Source organism: Lissotriton helveticus, chromosome 3_1 (genome assembly GCF_964261635.1).
Source record: "Lissotriton helveticus chromosome 3_1, aLisHel1.1, whole genome shotgun sequence".
Classification (NCBI taxonomy): Eukaryota; Metazoa; Chordata; class Amphibia; order Caudata; family Salamandridae; genus Lissotriton; species Lissotriton helveticus.
The window spans coordinates 882,735,557-882,757,147 of NC_136061.1; the positions used below are offsets into that span (position 1 = coordinate 882,735,557).

General features: G+C 42.0%; 1 protein-coding gene across 2 annotated transcripts in view; it reads left to right on the forward strand.

The window, feature by feature from the left end:
• RSPO1 (R-spondin 1) overlaps positions 1–21,591 on the forward strand; it is a 545,108-nt gene that overhangs the window by 223,020 nt on the left and 300,497 nt on the right. The gene's annotated exons all lie outside the window — the stretch shown is intronic.

Genomic DNA, 21,591 nt, shown 5'->3' on the forward strand with positions numbered 1-21,591 from the left:
TCATTTCAAATATTTTTGAGTATTTTGCTAGCACACAATTATAAACTTTTAAAATGCACAACATTAATAACTACTATGTTCTCACACAATCCCAATTTTACCCAGTGGCAGCTGCATGTTCTTTAAACTGCTTCCTAGAAGCAAGCTTCTTCTGTTAAGGAATTTACTCTAGGAACATTTCTGGAGCATGGTATCTGAAGTGATATTTCGTTGCTCTCAATTATTCTCGATTAATTAGTTTCTTCTGCTCTGGCACCCACTCAAAATGTAAACCAACCAGCCAATATATAATTTGTCCTCCCACGTGTGTAGAATAAAGGTCTTTACATTATCAAGGAGGTTCGACAAAGAATCCCCAGAATTCAAATCACTGATATATTGCACCTCAGTCAGTGCATCGGTAATTCTCAATGTAAACCTGGTCTCTTAAAAGATTACTGCATCCGCGAGAGACACGAGCCAGATGTGCAGCAGGAGAGGGAAAGCGTTATTATGTGAAAACCACATCCATGGAATTGTCATGACGTTCATTGATGAACTGACATACATAACAATTATACGTACATTTAAAAAACCGTATTTGATGCGAGTGCAGGTTCATAGGACAGCACTTTTTATATGTTATATTTTTATGCAAATAAAATACAATATTACTCATCTAGAATTATGTATAATGTTAATGGCTAATGCTAGAATATAAAAAAGCTGTCTTCACAGTTATTAGCTGTATATCAGCCGTTTCATAGCTGATAAGCAAATGGAATTTAGTAGGTAACAAGCCTTGGCAAATATATCCCACAGTTATCAGCAATCCCAGTCAAAATTAGGATTAATCAAGTAACCCTATCAGGAGACCGGGAGAACCATACAAAAATGAAAGTGTTGTTATCTGCAGAACACTTTGTATGGAAATAGAAGTATGAATAATGAATTTCCTTATAGAATGCCTTGAAATACCAATCAAGCTTACTCGTCACCACGTGTTTATTCAAAAGAGTTAAGTATGGGGCACGGATATGGACTTTTGGTTAGTTTGCTGTCTTTGAAGCTTAAAAATCTAGAGGCCTGTGTACTAATCTGGGCTTTTTTACCAAGCGTTAGCGTTAGTTATGTGATTCAAGCCAATTCTCTTAATGACGCATAATGCAATGCAAAAACGAAAGTATGGAAATGTTGAATGCAAAGTAAATGGGGAGTGCTGTCATTTTACCACCAACGTTATCAATCTTCTGGTTTATAAATTAAAAAACTTGAGTTATTTAATAACATTGCCAGTATTAATCTAATCAATCGAATAAGCATATTTTGTCTGTTGCTTATTATGACTTTGCATAGTGCCCTACAAGAAGAGACAATCAGCTTCCTCATGGCCTAAATGGGTTCTTTTAAAGTGCATCTCATGTGAGTCAACTATTTTGGTAAAACAGTGCCTTTGTTTTACAGAGTGTCAGAAGCGTGACTTAACCACGTGCATCGTAGTTTGATAGTTCCTGCAGAGCACACTGTTTAAAACACTCATAAAAGGTGCCCAGGATCTGGCGCCTAACATTATGTGCATTTTACATCTTATGTCATCAAATACTAAACAATTGAGAGCATTTTGCGCCAGGCGGAAGCCAAGAGTCACGGCACAGTAACTTATTTTGATTGTAGCATCTTCTTTACATTTATCTCCAGTTTTATTATGTTAACCTCATGATTGTAAAAAATAACTCTGAATGCATCGCTCTTGCTTTTATTTTGTTTTACATTTTGGAAATATGTTTTTTGGTCAGTGTTTAAGAAACATGGGCTGTGGGAGGTTGCTGCAAGTAGATTACCGCGACATTAAGCACTGATAACCAACTTCTGCTGTGCAGGGAACTTTCTTCAGGACATTTTGTACCCAGTAAAGTCTTGGCATCCTAAACGGAATCCCTGTCAGCCTCAATTAGAGCACAGTGGTAATTGCAAAAAGTAGGGGGTAAACGTAATACCACCAAATGTTAAAACAAACATGAAGGAAAAAGGAACATTTAAAATGCTGGCTGCTAGGAAAATGGCTCGTCGAGATTCAGGCTTGCTACAGACAAAGGTGGTGATTTGGAGGTCTTGAGTTCAAATCCACTTAAGGCAGACTCAGATTTCCGTCCTTTCGAGGTGGATACATTGAATCTCTTAAATCTGGTAACAGCAACATGTTGATTTCAGCTCTTAAAACAGCAACAGCGTCGTATTTATTGCTACACAAAAATGCAAGTTTTAAGCAAATTTAGCATCACAACATACATGGGGGTATAAAAAACATAGAAATATAGAAAAACCATCGAGTGCACAATGCACAATGAAGAACAATATAGAACAACCCTCGAGTGCACAATGCACAATGAAGAACAATATAGAACAAAATAGAACAACCATCGAGTGCACAATGCACAGTGCACAATGAAGGCTGTTGCTCTTTCACTAAGATGCTTACAGCCCTCAAACTTTTAGAATGGGAGTAGCTGGGAAAGGTGCCTTACAGACGTGTTGCATCACAAAAGACAGATGTATTTTTAAGGCGAAATTTTGAGGGGGACGAGGCATAGATTGCATACACGTAGCGCACAATTTATACTCACGGATCTCACCTCTTCCTCATCAGAAACAAAGCTGCTCCATTGAGACCATGGAAAGAAAGAAAGAAACTTTATTGCGTGATTTTTTAAAACCCTAGCAAACCACTACAAATAAAAAGTGTTGAAATATATAACATTAATAATACATCCCAGGTTCCTGTGGATAAAAGCACCAGACATCATTACATATAAAACTATATTGTAAGTGCACTATCCATAACTCCTATAGTAGTGTTCCCATAAGGAGACGACAGTCCTAGTTTAAAATAACATTTGAGACCCGGGTCAGCCTGCCTGTAAGCTATTCCCCTTCTGATGACAATTTTATTTTGTTTTTTGTCCAAAACTGTCCGTGTGCCAGTCCGCTCCGCAAATGCAGTTAGTTCAGCAACTGATGCAGGTAAGCAAGGGGTCTAGGTCTCAGGCAGAGGAAGCGTTAAGCATCTCACCTCCGCTAGTTGTTTTGCAAAGTGATCCATGAAACTAACCTAGGTGCAATTGAAGATGGTATTCCGGGGATAAAAGCAGGCCAACACTGTGCCTTTACATGATCTGGCCTCCTTGTAGATCAACCCCTTCGTAGTAGAGACCTTCTTTCCTTCAAGAGGTTAGGGCACAAACACAGTACGAGCAAAAGATCTTCCCTATGTTGGCCGTAAAGCAGGCATGTTTCCAGGGCACAATCTCTTTTCCATTTATGGAGATGGCAAATCGTTGGAATCACCCCCATTCTCAATTTTAAGAAGCGGAGCTTAGTGCGTGCACTGAAGGTGAGGGTTAGATAACTCTGAGGTTTCAACTGTGCATAATTGCTGAGAGTCATCCAACCATGATTTCTAGCAGAGAGGCTAGCCCTGTCTTCTACTGAGGAAAGTCTTTTCATGCTGAGTTTTGCTAGCCTCTTGAATTAATTTTGGCTTGCATGTAAGTCCCAGAGCTCGCTCAGGTCGAGAGTGCTAAGCCCACAGGACAAGAAGCGTTGCTCCGCTGGCCATCGTCTTGTGTTCAGCTGGACTCATAAGTGGTGAGCCAGACTATCCTCCTTTGACGCCCTCAGCTTGTTACAGTTCATTAGAGAAGTCGCCATTGGTCCATTGACTGTCTGCAGATGCTGAATGCCAGCCTGATTTGTGCTGGTGAAGTGTGGGAAGGTAGCTGGAAAGTCGTTCTAAAAATGTTTACAACTAATTTGTCTAGTTGGCCACTGTCTAGCCCTTTTAGCACCTCACTTCCGTAGGTTAGAGTTGGACTAACTTTTGTCTGGGCCGCCTGAAGGGTTGGAGCGAAAGTTGGGCCAAATAATTTCTTGTGAATGGAGCTGAGTGCAAATCATAATGCAGTTCCTATCTTTGTGTGGCTTGAAAGAACCACGTCATTGGCATACTATAGGTTTGACAGGTGGATACTACCTATTTTGGGTGGGTGCGAGTTAGCTAGATTCAGGGCTTCCGGAAGATCAGATAAAAATAAATAAAAAAGTGTGGGGGTCAGAACGCACCCTTGCTTGAGGCCTTGCGTTGTCGAAATTAGTAGTGACAGTCTTGAGCCGTCTCCAATCTTAATCCTGACTCGCATGTCCAGATGCCAAAGCTGCACAGCTCTCAATAAGCTGTTTGGAATGTTCATTAAAGAAAGCTTCTGCCACAGCTTTGACCTGTTGACCTTGTCAAAAGCCGATTTATAGTCAAAAAAACCCATATAGATACAATAGTGCTGATCTCCGCCTTGTCAATTAAAAAGGAAAGTGCCATAAGATTGACCGTAGTGCCAGTATTGCTTGTGAATCTGGTTTGGTTTGGTGGGATTATTGAGCATGCTTCGGCCCATGCCGAAGGGAGTTTAGCAGTATCCCTGCGAAGTACTTCGCTTCGTTATTAATTAAGGCGACAACTGATAGTTGCCTGGGTATTTTTTATCTCCTCCTTTAAAGATTCTTGCCAAGAGGGCGGAATGATGTTCTTTTGTAAGATGATAGAGTAGAGCGGAGCTAATTGAGTGGCCCAGAAAGCAGGGTCCTCCTTAAACAGGGCTGATGGAATGCCTCCTGGGCCTGGTGCCCCATCTTTTCGTCCCTTTTCAAACTGCTTTTGGATTATTGGCGCTGTATGGAAGTGCTCAAGAGGTAATTTACCCTCAATCTAAGGTTGAACCTCCGGAGCTTTGCTGCTCTATGTACCAGTAACCTGATTGAGGTTATGTTTTTGTAGGTCATTGAAATGACTATGCAGGAAGAGGTACCACTAAGGTTCCAGCATGTTAGATGAGGCAACTTTGGGAACTCTGCCCCCTAAACTATTTATAGTGTGCCAAAACTTCGCAGAGTTGCTGGACCTTATATCGTGGTGTAGTCTGGCCCAGAAGGAATTCCAATAGGTCTTTCGTTGTTCCCGTTTGGCAGCTTTCCAATAGCTTCAGGCCTCTCTTAATTTGGTTATAGTTAGTGGGTCCATTGGCTTCCTTTTAAGTTTCCGCCATAGCCGATTCATGCTACATTTGGCAGGCTGTATCATAGGATCCCAGGGTGTCAGTTGTTTGGACCCAGTCACTTGTGTATACTTTTTTTTTTTAACTTTATTTAAAGGTTTTGTGTAGTACAAAAAGATAGACAGTACAGGGCAAAGCATCTACATTCACAACATCAAGAGCAATCATCATATCACAGTATCATAGTAGCACATATAAGAAAATACATTAGCATTCAGCGATGGGTCGTGACATTGGGGGTGAGGTGTCATAAGACAGCCGAATTGACAGGGGAACAGTACAATGTAATTCGGGTACAGGCATATAACAAGCCACAATGGGTGCATCAGGTATTAGTCACTTGTGTATACGTTATTGGTTTTGCATGCCTGGCTATCAAGACCATGAGACCATGGTTACTGACAATACTAATTGGCATTGTGCACCATAGGGAATCAGATATAATGCAACACCTCATCAGCGGCAGCTGGTCTCTTTGTGTATTACAGTGTGGGCACTGTTGCTTTCCTGGCTGTGGTAGTGGTGCTGTCTGCAGGGCTGCTTGATGCTCTAGATGGTGCTGAGATGTGTGTATCCCAAGGTGTGTTAAACTGTTCACTTTAAATGTTGGGAGTAGTATGGCTTGGCTTACAATTCCTATTGTCAATGTTACCTGTGATGGCACAAGAGACTCTAATACACTTAGGGCCAATCAAACAGGACAGATGTGCAGCAGGGTCACATGATATATGTCTGCCAGTATTAACTTCTTCCCTTTTTGAGCTTGCACACAGTCACGAAGGAACCTCTGCAGGACACAAAACAGTAGTCACTAATGGCGATGAGCTTCTCCATGCAAATACCACTGCAGTCGTACTAGTTGTAAGGCCATGGTTCCAAAGGCAGGAGCACATATTTCACAGAGAGCAACAGATTTAGTGATTAAATACAGACGTAGTCACTTGCCGCAACAACCTTACCATAGTGGTGTAACACAGGTCCCTGTGGTCCCTGTGCTGCAGGGGAGACTCAGACACTCGGGGGGGGGCTATTCAGACCCGGGCCAATGCATACTTGAAGATACAAGACTATGGGGCACCTCATCACATTCTTCAAGCAGAGGCACCATTTTCCATCACTCCACTGCTTCAATAGTCTGCTTATTTGCCCTTCCTCAGTAATGGACATATATAAATTCAGTTTGTGATCTTCTACTCCCGAGGTGTCACTAAGAGCTGCAGAGGTGCCCCTAGACTGCATCCTGTGCACTAAAAGCTGTGGTCTGCAGGGTTTTTGAAATGGCATCTTTTAATGTCGTGACTCAAATTTGTAGATTCTGATAGAGATGTCTCTCTGTGTTGCATGATTGTTCCATCTATCCTGCCGTGCTTTAGATTTGTTAGGTATGAGCTTAGTCAACAGATAGTCCAATGTACAAGTCTTTTCAGTCCAAGAGTGTAGCTATCTATGTTGCAGCAGTTCAGTGGCACCAGTGTCCAAAGTTGGAAGGAGCCTGACTAGACTAGCTGATTGAAGTTCTTCTGTACCAGCACCAAGTAGAGCAGCCTAGAAGTAAAGAGCTGCACCACAGCTGCCATACTGTTAATTTAAAATCCCTGGTATTGAAGTCAGATTATGATTAGCAAGGATGGTGCATTGAGGAAAGCCCGAGGCACTGTTTAAAGATTCCTTTATGATATGCCTTCATTGTGCAGTATGCATGCTTACACTTGTAGAATAGCATGACACTCAGTCCAGATAGCTTTAGAAGATGAAAGACCACCAATAGATTAGAGTAGGCTTAAAAGCTAGCTTTTGCTCTCAGGGCGCCCTGGGTGAAAGCCAATTCTTTAATTGTCTATTTATTAAACATTTGGGAAAAGTTGAAGGTGGGTTGGGCAGAACTAAGGAGTGCTCCAGCAAGAGAAACAATCAAAACACAGACAAGGGGGCAAAAAACCTTTTGAAAAAGTATTTAAATACACTTTTCTTTTAAACAGTTCTTATTCAGAACAAACTGCAACATTAAAAGACATTATGCAGACTTTTTTGGCAAAGCTATACAAGATTTCAGCATTGTATCACAACCTTCAGACCATCAGGATCATATAGGACTACAATCTTTAGCGACCTTACTCTTAATATTAGGGTTACAACTGTGCGCTCGGGTCAAGACAGCAAGAATACACACTACTGGTTCACCTACAGTAACGTACTATCCTCGGTTGCCCTGCACATGGGCCATCAATATCTCATCCTCCCCCCCAACAATGAAAGTCTCTCCCTCCTCAGTTCTACCGTAGGAGATAAACAGATCTCACTCCTGTATTTATTCCAGCGTCCCCACTTGTGATCCCATTTTCGTGGGCGCCCACTCCCTTTATACACTGTTTTTTCTGAAATCATGGCATAGTCCATGTCTTTTGCCCAGTCACGTAAGTGCGGTGTAGTGTCCACCCCCGACTTCTGGGTGATATTTTGTTTTGCTATACTCCACCCCATAGTGACCCACGACTGCTCCGCTTGTGTGAGAACAGTTGCTTCCCAGATATTAAGGAGACATATTGTGGGTAATGGTTGTACAGGTTGTCACAAGTTGTTGGGTGGCGTCTTTCCAGTATTGTTGTATGTGGGGGCAGTCCCAAAGGATGTGTATGAATGTGCCAGTCTGATTACAGTGTTGGAGGCAGAGTGGATCAGGCCTTCTACCCAACCTGAATAGCAATGTGGTGTCAAAATATACCCAGTGGAGAATCTTGAGCTGGACCAGCCGAAGTCGCATCGGAATTGTCACCTCGCGGGGAGAGGCCAGTTCCTCTCTCCAGTCCTCTTTGGCCTTTTCCCCTAAATCAACCTCCCCGCTTGACCATAGTTTCAGCATTGGGTTGGTTTGGTTATTGACCAATTTCTTATACGTGAGGGAAATAGCCTTACGGTCCCTTGGTCCAGCAATAGCCTGTCCTCAAGCGGTCAGGAATCCAGAAGGGGGGTATCCTTCGGGATGGCCAAATCAATGGCATGGCTCATCTGGAGATATCGAAAAGCCTCCAACGGTGCTAGTTGGTACTTAACTTGGAGGTCCGCAAACGTTGCCTTCTTTCCTTTCACCCACATATCCCCCACGGTGGAAATCCCTAGCATGTACCATTTGTCAAACCCCGAACAGGTACTAAGGCGGCCTAAAATGTCTGGTTCCCATAAAGTGGTAGTCTTCGTTAGGCTTCCCTGCCAACCCAGCTGCCGCTGGACTCCGTGCCACACTTCCACCGTACGTGCCATGGGACCGTAAGCGTAGCTTTCAATGGTTTGTGTACAATACCCTATTGTAGTCCCCCTTACTCATTAGCCAATGGTCAGTGCGGAAGCTGGGGTGGTCATCTGACCCAAACACCCATCTATTGATGGCCGTTAATTGCGTAGCCTGATAGTAGAGGCGCATGTCCGGCAACCCAATACCCCCATTGTACCATTCCATAGTGAGCTTATTTATGCCAATTCGGGGTGGTCTGTTCTCCCAAAGTAATTCCCTCATTGCTGCTTCCATCTGCAAAAAATAAGAGTTAGGAACTGGATTGGGTGCATTTTGTAGGGCATAGAGAATGTGTGGTAGGGCGAGCATTTTGAATAAAGATGCACATCCCAGGAGAGTAAGGGGGAGTGCCCTTCAATGTGTGACATCTGATCTAAACCTCTGTAGTGGCCCCAATAGGTTTAGTTAAAAAAATAGTGCTGCATCAGTTTTGATAAAAATGCCCAAAGATCAAAAACCCTGGGTCGCTACTGGAATGTCATACCCTCGAGGACTTTGAGGGGGTCTCCCCAGAGAGAATACATCTGAGATTTGGACCAGTTTATCTGGTACCCAGAGTGCGCCCTAAATATATGAAAAATGTGTAGTACCTAGCGTAACGAGCGCGCTGGTGAGGCACGTTAAAGCAGAATATCATCCGCATAAAGTGATATGCGGTCTTCATGGTCTCGTGTCCATTTAATGCCTCTGATGCCTGGGTCCCTCCTAATCCAAACTGCTAGTGGCTCAAGGACCATGGCAAAAAAGGAGCGGTGACAGTGGGCATCTTGCCTCGTGCCTTGACAGAGGGGGAAAGAAATGGAATGATGATTGTTCACTGAGACGTGCGCCGTGGGTTGTGTATATAATAGTCTGATCCACCCGATAAATTTGGGTCCAATCGCCATGCGGGCCAGAATTGCAAACAAATACTCCCAGGCAATAGTGTAGAATGCCATTTTGGCATTGATTGAGGATCCCTTCATCCTCAAGTGTGTCTACACACCCCAGTGCGGCATGTACTCGACGCAGCTTCCGTGCCGTATTCCGACCTGGCATGAATCCTGACTGGTCCGGATGAACCAGATCATTGAGATAAGGTAGCAGACGATTAGCCAACAGTTTGGCCAGAATTTTGGCCTCCGCGGTAATCAGAGATATGGGCCGGTACGATGTGCAATCTTCTACCGGTTTACTGGGTTTGTGGATAACCACGATGGTGGCCGCGCGAATATCAGCCGGGAGAAATCTAGACTCATAGCTTCATTATATAAATTAAGCAAATGGGGCGCTAACTTCAGTGCCATGGGTTTGAGAAGTTCGATAGGAAGTCCGTTAGGACCCTCGCTTTACCGGCACGAATATCCTGAATTGCTTTCTGAATCTCGTTTACAGATATATCTTCGTCCAATGCCTCCCAACCCTGCTGGGAGATACATGCTACCTCTATTGTGGCGAGGAGATCTGCTGCCATTGAAGCTTGTGAAGCTTTCAGAATTCTGTATACTTTTTTATAATGGGTCGCAAAGGCGTCAGCAATGCCTTGTGGGTAAGTGATCGGATCGTTGTTATGCCCCTTTACTGCACTTACCCATCTCGCTGACTGTTCGTTGCATTCCAGCCATGCCAGTAGTTTACCAGTACGCTAGCCTTGCTCATAAATCCGGTGACGAGTGGCCAGGGAACGCCTGGTGGCATCATCCTCTAGGTGCAATTGTCTATAGTCCTGCCTTCTAATATTGAGATGGTGTTGAGTATCAGGATCAGGGCCCTGAGATATTGCACCCTCAAGGGGCAAAATATCCATTTCCAGTTTGACCACCCTCTGGTTACGCTCAGCCCTGTGGCCCACCATCAGGGATAGTGCCCTCCACTTGATCACCACACCGTATGCACCCCACAGTGTAATTGCGAACTTAACTGACCCCATATTTTCTTCAAAATAATAATCTGTGTCTTGTCGCAGGTTTTCTCTAAGGTGTGGAATCTTTAGTGCCCATGGCTGTATCATGATTTCACCAGGTTGTTTAGCGCGTTGAGCACAGAGGACCGCCAGAACAGGGCAAGGATCTGAAATTCCTCGCGCCAAGCATGCAGAGTCAGTAAATTCGTGTATGTCCTGGGCATGGGTGAAATACACTTTTCTTTTGACCTATGTGGGATGGAGACTGCTGCAAGGAGCTTCAGCATGCGTATGAATGTTCGCTCCTTGGGTATGGGCCTAGCTCAAGGCTGGCCGTGCTAGCTTTGATGTGCTCCCTGCACTCTGCCAGAGGCGGGATGACACAGAGCTAAGCCTCACAGGCAGAAAAGAGGAAGGCAGGGGATCACTACGTTAGGAATAGAAAGTTACGCTAAAAGTATAAAGTGCCCTATCTGGGTCTGAGACAAGCTTTCAGCACTACCCCCTGTCCTGTACTATTTATGAATGTAAAAGAACATTACCTTGCACTGCTGCTGACAAATACAGCACCTACTCTGTGTATGGAATTGAGACTCCAACTGGTTCTGGTTTTGTTGTATCTGGGAGTTGGATGTGCTGTTTATGTGTGAATGTGTGTTTGGGTGCATGTGTGTGTGTGTTGTGTGTGTGTGCCTGCGTGTGTGTGTATGTGTGTGGGCACATGTATGATCCACTCTTTGGGGATCGGCTCGGACCTCATAGCGTGGGTTAACCTTGTCACAATCAGGCACACACTCTCGGTTTGTCAGGAGGGCTGGTCCCCATAGTGTGTTAATGTACTTTTGATCGGGTGTATCGAAAAACTAAAAGTGCAGTTAAATTTGCCTCGGTCCGCTTTATAACCTATCCTACTATCAAAGCGCGTGTGGAGTTGCAATAGTATATACAGACTTCATTACTGTCAATGGCTGGTCCTCATAATAATATGTATGCTATGGGGGGTGTGGGTGCATGCGTGTGTGTATCTAGACATGCACTGCCGCTATCGATGCTGCCCATCTGTTCTGTGTGAAAGAAACTTGTACGGTTTGTGCCTCTGCTGTGCATGGATTGTTACTGCATTGGGATGTTATTTTTTTTAAACGGGTCTGTCTTCATCTCTGTCCTAAATTGGAAGAGAACTGAGGGGATCTTTATGGATATGCGATCTTATGGTTCTGGAGCTTCGTGCTCGGCTGCTGCCCATTGGTGCACTTGTTCCAAATACATATAAAAGAAGAAGGTCCAGCTGCTTTCCAGCCTAATACCAATTGTCTTTGTTTGTGGGAAGCCTGGATTGTTGTTGCTCACTACTGTACTTTTATATGCAAAGCTTTCACAGGGGTTTACCTATGCATTAGCTTTCCCTTGCCCTTAATGCAAAATTGCACTGCTGTTACACATTGCTGAAAGTGTCACAAAGAAAAACAGTGCTTAGTTGTGTAGCAACAGTACTTATATTTGTTGGCATAGTGCTGGTGGCTGGTGGCTTCCTAACACTGCAAATTCCAGGTGTTACTATTACTCGGCTCAGCACCACTCCTTTCATAGTTCATATTTTTTTTTAATACTGGAAAGCTATGCCATCTCATTTTGGTTTTGAACATGTGACCTAAACATTGTGCAAGAATCTCCTCAGCAGGACTATTAACCCACGAAAATGCCTAATATATGTACTTTGTGAAGTCACAGTCAGAGACACAACTATTCAAAACGACTTTCAAGAATGAAAATGGCCCAAACATTATTATAAAAAGCAAGTTTTGCTTCATAGGAAGCATACACAATTTACGGAAATTAATTGACACATTTCATCGACACATTTCATCGATATATAAAACTTTCTATTGTTCTTATCAGATTTAAACTTTTTTCATTGTATTTATTTTAGTTCATAATTTATTCCAATTGTATTTATTTATTTATTTAACCTTGTTAATGTTTAAGAGGCTATACTGTCCATTCAAAAATTAATTATTTCAACAAACACATCCTTAATGCAGCAAAACTATCCTGCAGAATATGTTAAAGGATACTGAGGAGGGTGGTGGCGTGTGTATAATATATCTGACGTCCTTGGCGTGGGGTTCCCTCAAACATTTTGCTTTCACCCCTTCTGGTTTGCTGATTTCGTTTTTATTGGCTTTAGGACTCTGAACTTTGTCACTGCTACCCAGGACTAAAGTGTTTGTCCTCTCTCCTTCAAACATGGTTACATTGGCATGTACTTAATTGACACATTTAATGTATGTGTAAGCCCCTAGTGAATTATACTACTTGTACCCAAGGCCTGTAAATGAAATGCTTAAAGTGGGCTTTCAGTACTCATCAAGCCACCAATGAAAGCAGCTATTTTAAAACCTGTCTCAGCCTGCAACTTCAGCCTGTAGTGCAGTTTTAAACTATCATTTCAACCTGACAAAATGGACCTTTTATGTGAATCAACAAGGGTATGCGGTTCCTTAAGGGTAAAGAGAGGAGAATATGCAGTCGGTCAGCAACTGAGGATGTGGACAGGGGGGGGGGAGGTCCGTTCTCTTAGGAACAGGAGTCCTCACACACCCAGTTTGGTGTCATGCTTCATCATAGGTTATGCTCCTCGTCTGGCCAGCACTGCAATGTCCGACGGCCCCCCACGAGGGGGCCCTTTATCGGAGATCTTTTGTTCCAATTCTGTAAGTGAAGTGTGGGTGTAGGGCTACTTATTTAGATTAGTGTAGTGCATGTGTGTATAAAGGAGTGTGTTAAAATAGACAGTAGTCCATTAGAAGCATTTTAATTGGTGAGTCTGCTTGCCTATTTAAAACATGGTGGCTAACAGTAGAGGCAAGGATCTCTGATAACTCAAAGGGTCAAGGAGTCAAGGGGTCAACATGTTAGAGTAAGTCAATAATGATCAGTTGGCATTTTGTCAATTATTTCTAATCTACACAGTGGTTGACATCTGGGGTCATATAAAGGATTATCCAATCACAAAGTAAGCTAAATGGGGTGCACTGTTATATACTGTTTCCTAAAATGAAAAACGGACCTTTAATAGAAAAGAAAACCATGAAAACAAGTCACCTTTGTAATGCAGGTAATCATGAACATACTCTCATCATAGTATGGCATGCATAAACATTTTCAACATGGTGCAATCATCTTAAATGGCTTGGCAGTTCGGGCTGGACTGTTCCCATGAGGCACAGGGTCAAGGATGATTTGCATATAGCTGTGTCTGAACTGGGGTGGCGAAGTGAGCTGAAGAATGATGATGGATTCAACCCATGTTTGTGACTGAGGGTGAGTGTCTGAAAAGTTTCAGCGCTCTGTCCATCATCTCCTTGTGTTTACATAAATATTATAAGCATTACCTCTAAGTTCAGCCTGACTGCTTTTGCGCCACGCTACCAGAAAGTTAAGCACATGTTTTGTGGTTCACCCTGACAAGGACTGTGGTTGTTGCCTGAGTGGACATCCACACCACATTTCTCACAGTCTGTCTCCCAAGGGAGCAGGCAGGTACTATGCTCACACCTAAGCCCATGACAATCTTGCTACGTTATTGTTTCTGTCAAGAACTATTATGTTCCATATAGATACCCCAATATCGGCTCAGGTAATGAGTGCACCTTTCACCTACATTCCCCTGATATTCCACTGCATAACGGTTCTTAGTACTGACCTTTTTCCTAGTTATGGTAATGCCTAAAGATGACATGGGATTTTCTCCGAAAAGATTAAGCCTCATTCATTATGCATAAGGATTCTTGGAATCACAGAAGGACAGTAGGCCTACAATCTCCTGCATAATAACTATGTATAAGTGTAATTCCTTCCGTTATCCTAGTCCACCATGACATAGCAAGGTGTATCCCCAGGGGGTACCACTTTGGGTATATATACACCATATCTTGCTGCGGAGAAAAGGACTTCCATGCTGACACACTGACACGAGACGCTGAGGCTCCCGCACGCAGACACTCCAGCTTGCAGTGGTCTGATATCCCTTGCGGGGTGTCCATCTCCAGACCAAGCCGGGGTCCCACAGTCTCCAACCTCAGGTAATGGGTTTGACTTTATCCTAGAGGGATTCTTGGCTTTTACACCTACATACATGCTAGATACATTTAGGTACATCTAGTTAGGGTCGCATCGTAAGAGTACATATTCTACTGTCATGTATTTTATATACTTGCCTGTATTCATTGTTTTAGAATGATGTTAGAAATCTACCATCTTTTTACTCTGTTAGTGCTTATAACCATTTAAATCTGATACTTTCTAATGGTTGATTCAGCACACCTATTTTACACTAGAATGACGCTGGTTCAATAAATGCTTATTGAAAACATCCCAACCGTTTATTCTGTGTATCTCTCTGAGACAAAGTGAGCATGAGTGACTGAACGAAAAGTAATATGCTGTTTCCACGATCCCCGAGGGATCAGGGTTGTCATGTTCGATAGTTGCGAAGAACTATCCTCTCCTTGGTAAGAGGGGTCTCTCGTGGTACTGTGAGCTAGCTGGTATACAGGCTAACATACCCGGCAGGGGTGTCTAGAATCAGTCTGGACACCAATCCTACAGTGTATGTTGTCTAAACACCGCAGATCCTATATAGGTTTATAGGAACGACACAACAGACCCATTGACTTGTAGCTCAATAACCTCTTTTGAGAATGTAAGCTACCAATGAATTCCATGCATTTATTAGTGTCTGCTTTTAATTTTTTAACCCCTTCCATGCTCATGACGAGCTCAGCTCGTCATGCAGCACAGTGCTCGTGTGCTTATGACGAGCTGAGCTCGTCATGACCACACCCGTTTTTATTGCTGTCCAGCACAGCAGGGGAAACTCTCAAGCAGCGATGAGGTTAAGTAACAGGAGAGCAATGGTTTTGTACTCAATAATGTAGGTGAGAATTGTGTTGTTTCTTATCTATGTTCCTATTTATAGCATTTATACCATTGGCTGAATTTCCGTTGCTGGAATTTGCACTCCAGGGTATTTTGCTAATTTTGCTATACATTGGCTGAATTCTCTTTGCTGGAATTTGCACTTCAGGGCATTTTGGTAATTTTGACATTAATTCCATTCCACATTTAAATTCACCCCAATAGTGTTAAAAAATATATTTTTAACCAGATAACTGTAATTCCGGATGGTTGCACGACCATAATTTTAATGAGACAGTATGATCTTTGCCAGGCATATATTGCTTTTGTCCAGTTTTCTGAAGAAAAGCTATTGAATCAGCCATTGGTTTGGTGGCCAGAATCTTCAGTTCTACCAGTGATGTGATATAATTTTCTAAAAGAGCAACTCTTTTCTCCGAGCTTTTCGACTGCAACTGTCTTTTCAGGGTATTGTAGTCGAAATCTCAACCCAAGCAAATATTGTTTTCCCAACCTAAGCCTTCTTGCTCCGGTTTAAGAAAGATATGAATGCAACTAAGTTATGGAATGCGGAAACCATTCATGGATGCAGTGTTGCATCCATAATTGAAGCTTCACTATTATTCTGAGATGATCTGCGGTATGCACTTGTATGAATACCAGAGTGAAACAGTGTGCTAACCATGCTATTTGCTAAAGACAAGTGCTCAGAGAGCTGTAATCACCGCCCTAGAAGCTATAGAAGCATAGAATTTAGCCTGTGACTTTTGCCAATTGGAGCAATTCCCAAAGAAGCATTAGCAAAGCCAATCAATCTTGCTTTGACGTTGTTGGGTTAGTGATAAGTTCAGATTTGCCAATGCCTGAAAGGCCATGTTAAAAGTATAGAAAGCAATGAAAACGTTGTTTTCTAAGCCGCCAACATGGCTTCCAAATTGTGTGAGCCAACATATGTTGCATCGTCACAGGTATCACATGTGCTGCCTCATTGTGATGATGCAACGAACAATGTGTCACTCAACTTGGCGGCCTTCGTGAAAGTATAGAAATCAATGTTTTTGTTGTTTTCTATACCTTTAACATGGGTAGTCACTGTGTTTCAATTTTCCAAAGTCTGCGGAGTTTAAAAGCCACCTGCACTGGCAAGGCAAAAAGTGGCGACCAGGATGGAGAGGGGCAGCAATGGATAGAGCAGTGTGCCAACAACCAGGCATCTCCAAGAACGTTATGCAATGCCTGGCACACAACAGAAAAACATCAGGATGAAGGATGGTAGTTAAGACACAGGGTAAGGAAAATATCCACAGCACCATCAAGTTTGTCATCCGTAACTTGGCATGCTACAGATAAGCATTGGAAATATTCAGCAGAGGAGAGATGGGGTGCGTCGGGAATGAACGTAAAGAACGTGAAAATACTCTGAAGACCTAAACAGGAACTCCCTTTGAGTTCTAAACAAGAAATACAAAAGAAGTTGTTCCTTGATGTCAGCAGTGGAAGGTTACACCCTAGTCCATCAAAGGTTAGGGTAAATAAATTATTCTAGAAGAGTAGGTTGGAGGTGGATGCAACTAAAGTAAACTCATGTGTGAGCTATAATTAAGAGCAAACAAAATAAAATTGCTAGCTTTAGCAAAAGCTCCCTGCTCACTGTTTGATGTTCCTATCCATAGTATTTCAAACAATAGGTTTATCTGAGCACATCAACATCTCCATCACAGTTTCAAATTGTTTTTTGCATGCAAAGGGGGGGGAGGGTAGTCTTTCATTCAGAGCCAGGATGAGTTCCTCCTTTTAAAAAAAACATGATTATTAGGTATGCTCCTGTTCATTAACATAGAGTGAGGTTTCATCCCCTGTTTCTATGTCCATGAACAAACCTCAGCTCTCCCTGTTTTGTAGGTTCAAACACTGATAACCAGGATTTATTCTTAATATGCATTTGAATAGGGCGAGTCCTCTATACTTTTGTATCTGATATATCTTCATGGAAGCATTGTTGCACCAGTTCATTTTTGATTGGTGGTTCTCTGTGATTCTGGGATTGATGGTTTCATCTTCACCTATTATACTTTATGACTCAGAATCAGAAGTGTAGATCCAGTTGCCCTCCCACCTGCCAGACACTCTTTTTGAAGAGAGTCAACTCTGCCCAGCAACAGTGATACCAAGTAAAATGATGCCACCGTGTGACTATGGATGTTTGATGTCACAGCCTTTGTGAAGTACTATGAATGTTTTTATAATGTTACAAAGATGCAAAGCTTTGTGCTGCCCCACATTTCCATACAAATCAGAAATTGTGAGAAAGTCCCCCTTTTTATGTGGTCATCCGAATTTTATTTTGGATTGATGCTGCTGCTTTTTTAACCCTGCACATTGGGGCACTGCAGTCCATTACTCAGATTATGTGGTGTGAAGCTTAAAACATGGTAAAACTGTCTTCATTCAGTGTTGGAACATTTAGCTTCTCAGTAAGTCCATAGTAAATAGTAGAAGAAATACACCTATGGCATGGAAAAGTTAAACACCACCTGTGTGCTGCTGCACATGCTGTGCCATCCAATATTTTGAAATATGGTTTCAGGCCTACCTGTGTAGCCTGACTCATGCTTTGAAATTTGAAAGAACCCTACCCTAATTCTAGACATTAAATAAGTAACCCCTTTCAGCCTACAAGGGAGGGTGCCTCTTATTTAAAAGTAGTGTATGCAAGTATTTAATGTTGCCATGCACCTACAATGATTAGCCTCCAAAAGCTAATTCCTCTGTCAAGGACTGTAACTATCCTATGAGAAAAACTTGAGCTCAAGTAAAATGATAATTTCACTATCTCCAGTTTGGGATAAGCTACTGTTATAATTCAAACACTATTTTTAATGTTTATTAAAAATCCAATTCAATCATGAAGATGTATTTTTAATAAATATTTACGTAAAGTGAGACGATCAAAGCTAGACCTTGGTTGACTTTCCATTCATAGGCTAATTAGCATAATCCTACTGGCAAATGACCCTGGTTGTGCTTCCTCTTAATGAGGTGCGAAGTTGCTTCCACTACAGAAACCATGGGTTAGGCATATTTTCACAGGAAGATCTACATGTAAGGTATGTGACATGTAACAATAAAGGAACATCCTTAACATTAAAGGAACCATGGTGAGGCCTGTCTATTTAAGTGTAACGAGAAACCTGAGGAAAAAAAGCTTTTTGCTTCCCAAGCATTCTGTTGCCAGGTTGGTACCAACCCACTGGGACACAGATCCGGGCCCAGAACCAGTATGGTGTGCTGAGAAAGGAGTGACTTCTCACTTATATTAACAGAATTCTTGCTGGCACACAAGCTACCTTCAGGTAAAGAAAGATTCTGTCATGTTAGATTTGCCTCAGAATAGTGCACTGTAGAATAGTTTTCAGTAAGCAAACATGATGTGCTACAAAAGTGGGAAGGGTTGCCCCTGGGAACCTTTTTTTTCATTAATTAGTTAAGTGTCCAGGAATCATGCCCAACCACTGACTAGAGAAACATATACATTTGGGACCTCACCCATAGTTAATCAGAACACTCTCTGAACCTGTGGAAGAACAGAAGAGGACTCGATCTGCAGTTTGAGATTTGTGAGGAGACCTGAAAGGTTGGACCACTTGTACCCAGGAATAAGAAGTGGACTTTCAGTGTCAGTTGACTGACCTCCTGTGTGGCTACAGGGATACAACAAGCTGCAAGAGGTCATTTTTCTGAAGTGCCAAGGTGGCCGGTATCAATTGAATCTGAACTAATCCTTCCTGGTAACCTTTGCTGCAATGACACCTGTCCCCTAAGTGCTTTCCCTAAAGTCATGGGAGTCTTAGAAGTGATCAGAAGGAGCTGTTCCAGAAACTCTGAAAGGTTTGAACTTCTTTTTGGACTTCCAAGACCTCTGGAGCAGTAGCAGGGCCTTAAGGCAAAAGAGTTAATTTTGGAGGTACTTTGACAAATACCACTTAATGCTTTCTCCCCAGGAGGATTTTAAGCTCTATAAGAAAGACTGAGGTCCTGATTTGGATATCGGTGGACGGGGTACTCTGTCACAATGGGGATGGATATCCCATCCGCTGAAATCTAAATCCCATAGGATATTATGGGATTTCGATTTTGTCGGACAAGATATCAATCCCAGTTGTGACAGAGTAACCCATCCGTCAAGATCTAAATCAGGCCCTGAGTCAGAAGGTATAAATCTTGTCTGGGAAAGACACAAAAAGTATCTGCCTGACACAATGTCTTCAATGGATGCAATCTTTGAATTTCTCTTTCTCTAAGCTTTGCCCAACAAAGTCAACAGTTTCAGTGGGATCTCTTCCTACGTTATCCAGATTTTAGAGAACTCCGGTGAATATTGCCTTCAACCTTGCCCTGATGAAAGATTTCAACTCCCATTTCAGAGATTAAAGGCCTGCTGTTTCTATTGGCAGATGGAGTATTATCCGTTGGCATTGCAGTGTACTTTATGACTGCCATGCTGAAATTGCTCTGCATGCCATGTTTAAATATGTACGTAGGGCTAGCAGATATTATTAACCATTTCCAGGAACCACCATCATGGCAGTTCCTGGAAATGTATTGAGATTTTGACGGATGACTCCCTCAACATGACGGAGCCATAAATAAAACTTTCCAGGTTTTATTTATTTTCAAAAACAAAACCCCAGAGCATAATTTTGTTTTTGAAAATACAAGAAGAATGTCCCCTTTCTATGGGAGTTATCTCCCATTGAGAGGCGAGCATTCTGCAATTTTCACTGCCCCTTACAACCAGGATTTCCTGGAGGTGAACTGCAGTGAAACTGTATGTCCGCCCATTTAGATTAGGTGGGCCGTACTCTGTCGGGCTGTCAGATAGTTGTAACCAAGGCAGAGACAAAGTTATCTCTGCCGTCATTACTCAAAGGTCCACCTGCATTTAAACCGGGAGGGCAGACCATTTTAGAGGCGCAAAGAGTACTCTGTCGCTGTAGGGTCGGAGAACCCTTTCCACCAGAATGTAAATTTGGCCCTAAATCAGAAAGTAAAATCCTGACTTGGACTACCCAAATGGGTGTATCAACCCATGCTCCATTATGTTTGGCCTGAAATAGCATCTAGGTCCGAGTCAACTGTGGACTGTGACTAATAATTGACACTTTATTTTTTCATGCCACTTTTTACCCTAAATCTTTTAAAAAAATAATATAATGAAATATTACTCAGCACTCCAGATCAGATCACCAATGAAATATTATGCCACACATATTTGAACCATTTGTTCATGTTTCAATAAAACAGAAGATCCTATATGCAGTTTATATTCAGCTCTTTATTTCACATCTAGCATAAAAATCCTTTTGATTGTAGCCATAGCCCACCTGGTTCACCCCCCTTGGAACTTCTTCAGGGCTACATATACAAAATGTTTTAAACTGTATATATACTTTAAAATCGAATTCTCAATACCAACTCTGGCAATAATTTCCAAATCTTACACCACAACTTATGGCACCACATGAAATAAAGTTTTCAAGAAACATAGTCAATTCTAAAATAGTTGGAGATTAACATATATTCATACATAATGCTTTCAGAGGACATATTGATATTATTATGAATATTTGCACAGTAAACAATATGTATTAAACCATCACCAAAACAGCTCAAACCATGTCCTCTATCTGGTCATTAGCTAATTTGATATGTATTACTTGAATTAAATGTGCTAATCATACCCTATAAAATTCAACTCACCAATACCAATAGGATTAACGTTCACAACCTGCCCTCTTTACATTTAGTATAATTGAACTTCCCAGTAACTCAAATTATGCATTCATGTATGAGTACAATTGTTTTTAATTTGCATACATAAATGGATATCATGTGCAATGTTATCACTATAAATGTACCTGAATATACATGCATGTGCAAAGTTGTTTCAAAGTTATATCAATAGTCAACTATCATGTGGGATATAATTGCAATTGTAATTGTTGTAGCATTCCATAATTAATATGGAATAGGAAATGAAACAGTACCTCCTTTCAATTACATTTTATGATATAAAAAAATATATATTTTATCCTGCCAAGAGGTGAGTTAATTATAGGGTATGGTCCTAAAGGGTACGATAAAAGGAAAATTATGAGAACTCCTTATTGCACAATACATCATAAACACTGTTAGACCTGGCATCTTTTGACATGATTTCCCCTTTCTTTTTGCTTCTGACCTCCTGTTTTCGGCTGTGTGCTGCATTTTATTTTTGCTGGTTTTGGGGCTCTGGGAACATTACCACTGCTGACCAGTGCTAAAGTGCAAGTGCTCCCTGTTTAAATTGTACTGGGGATTGGTATCCATGATTGGCATATTTGATTTACTGGTAAGCCCCTAGTAAAGTGCGCCAG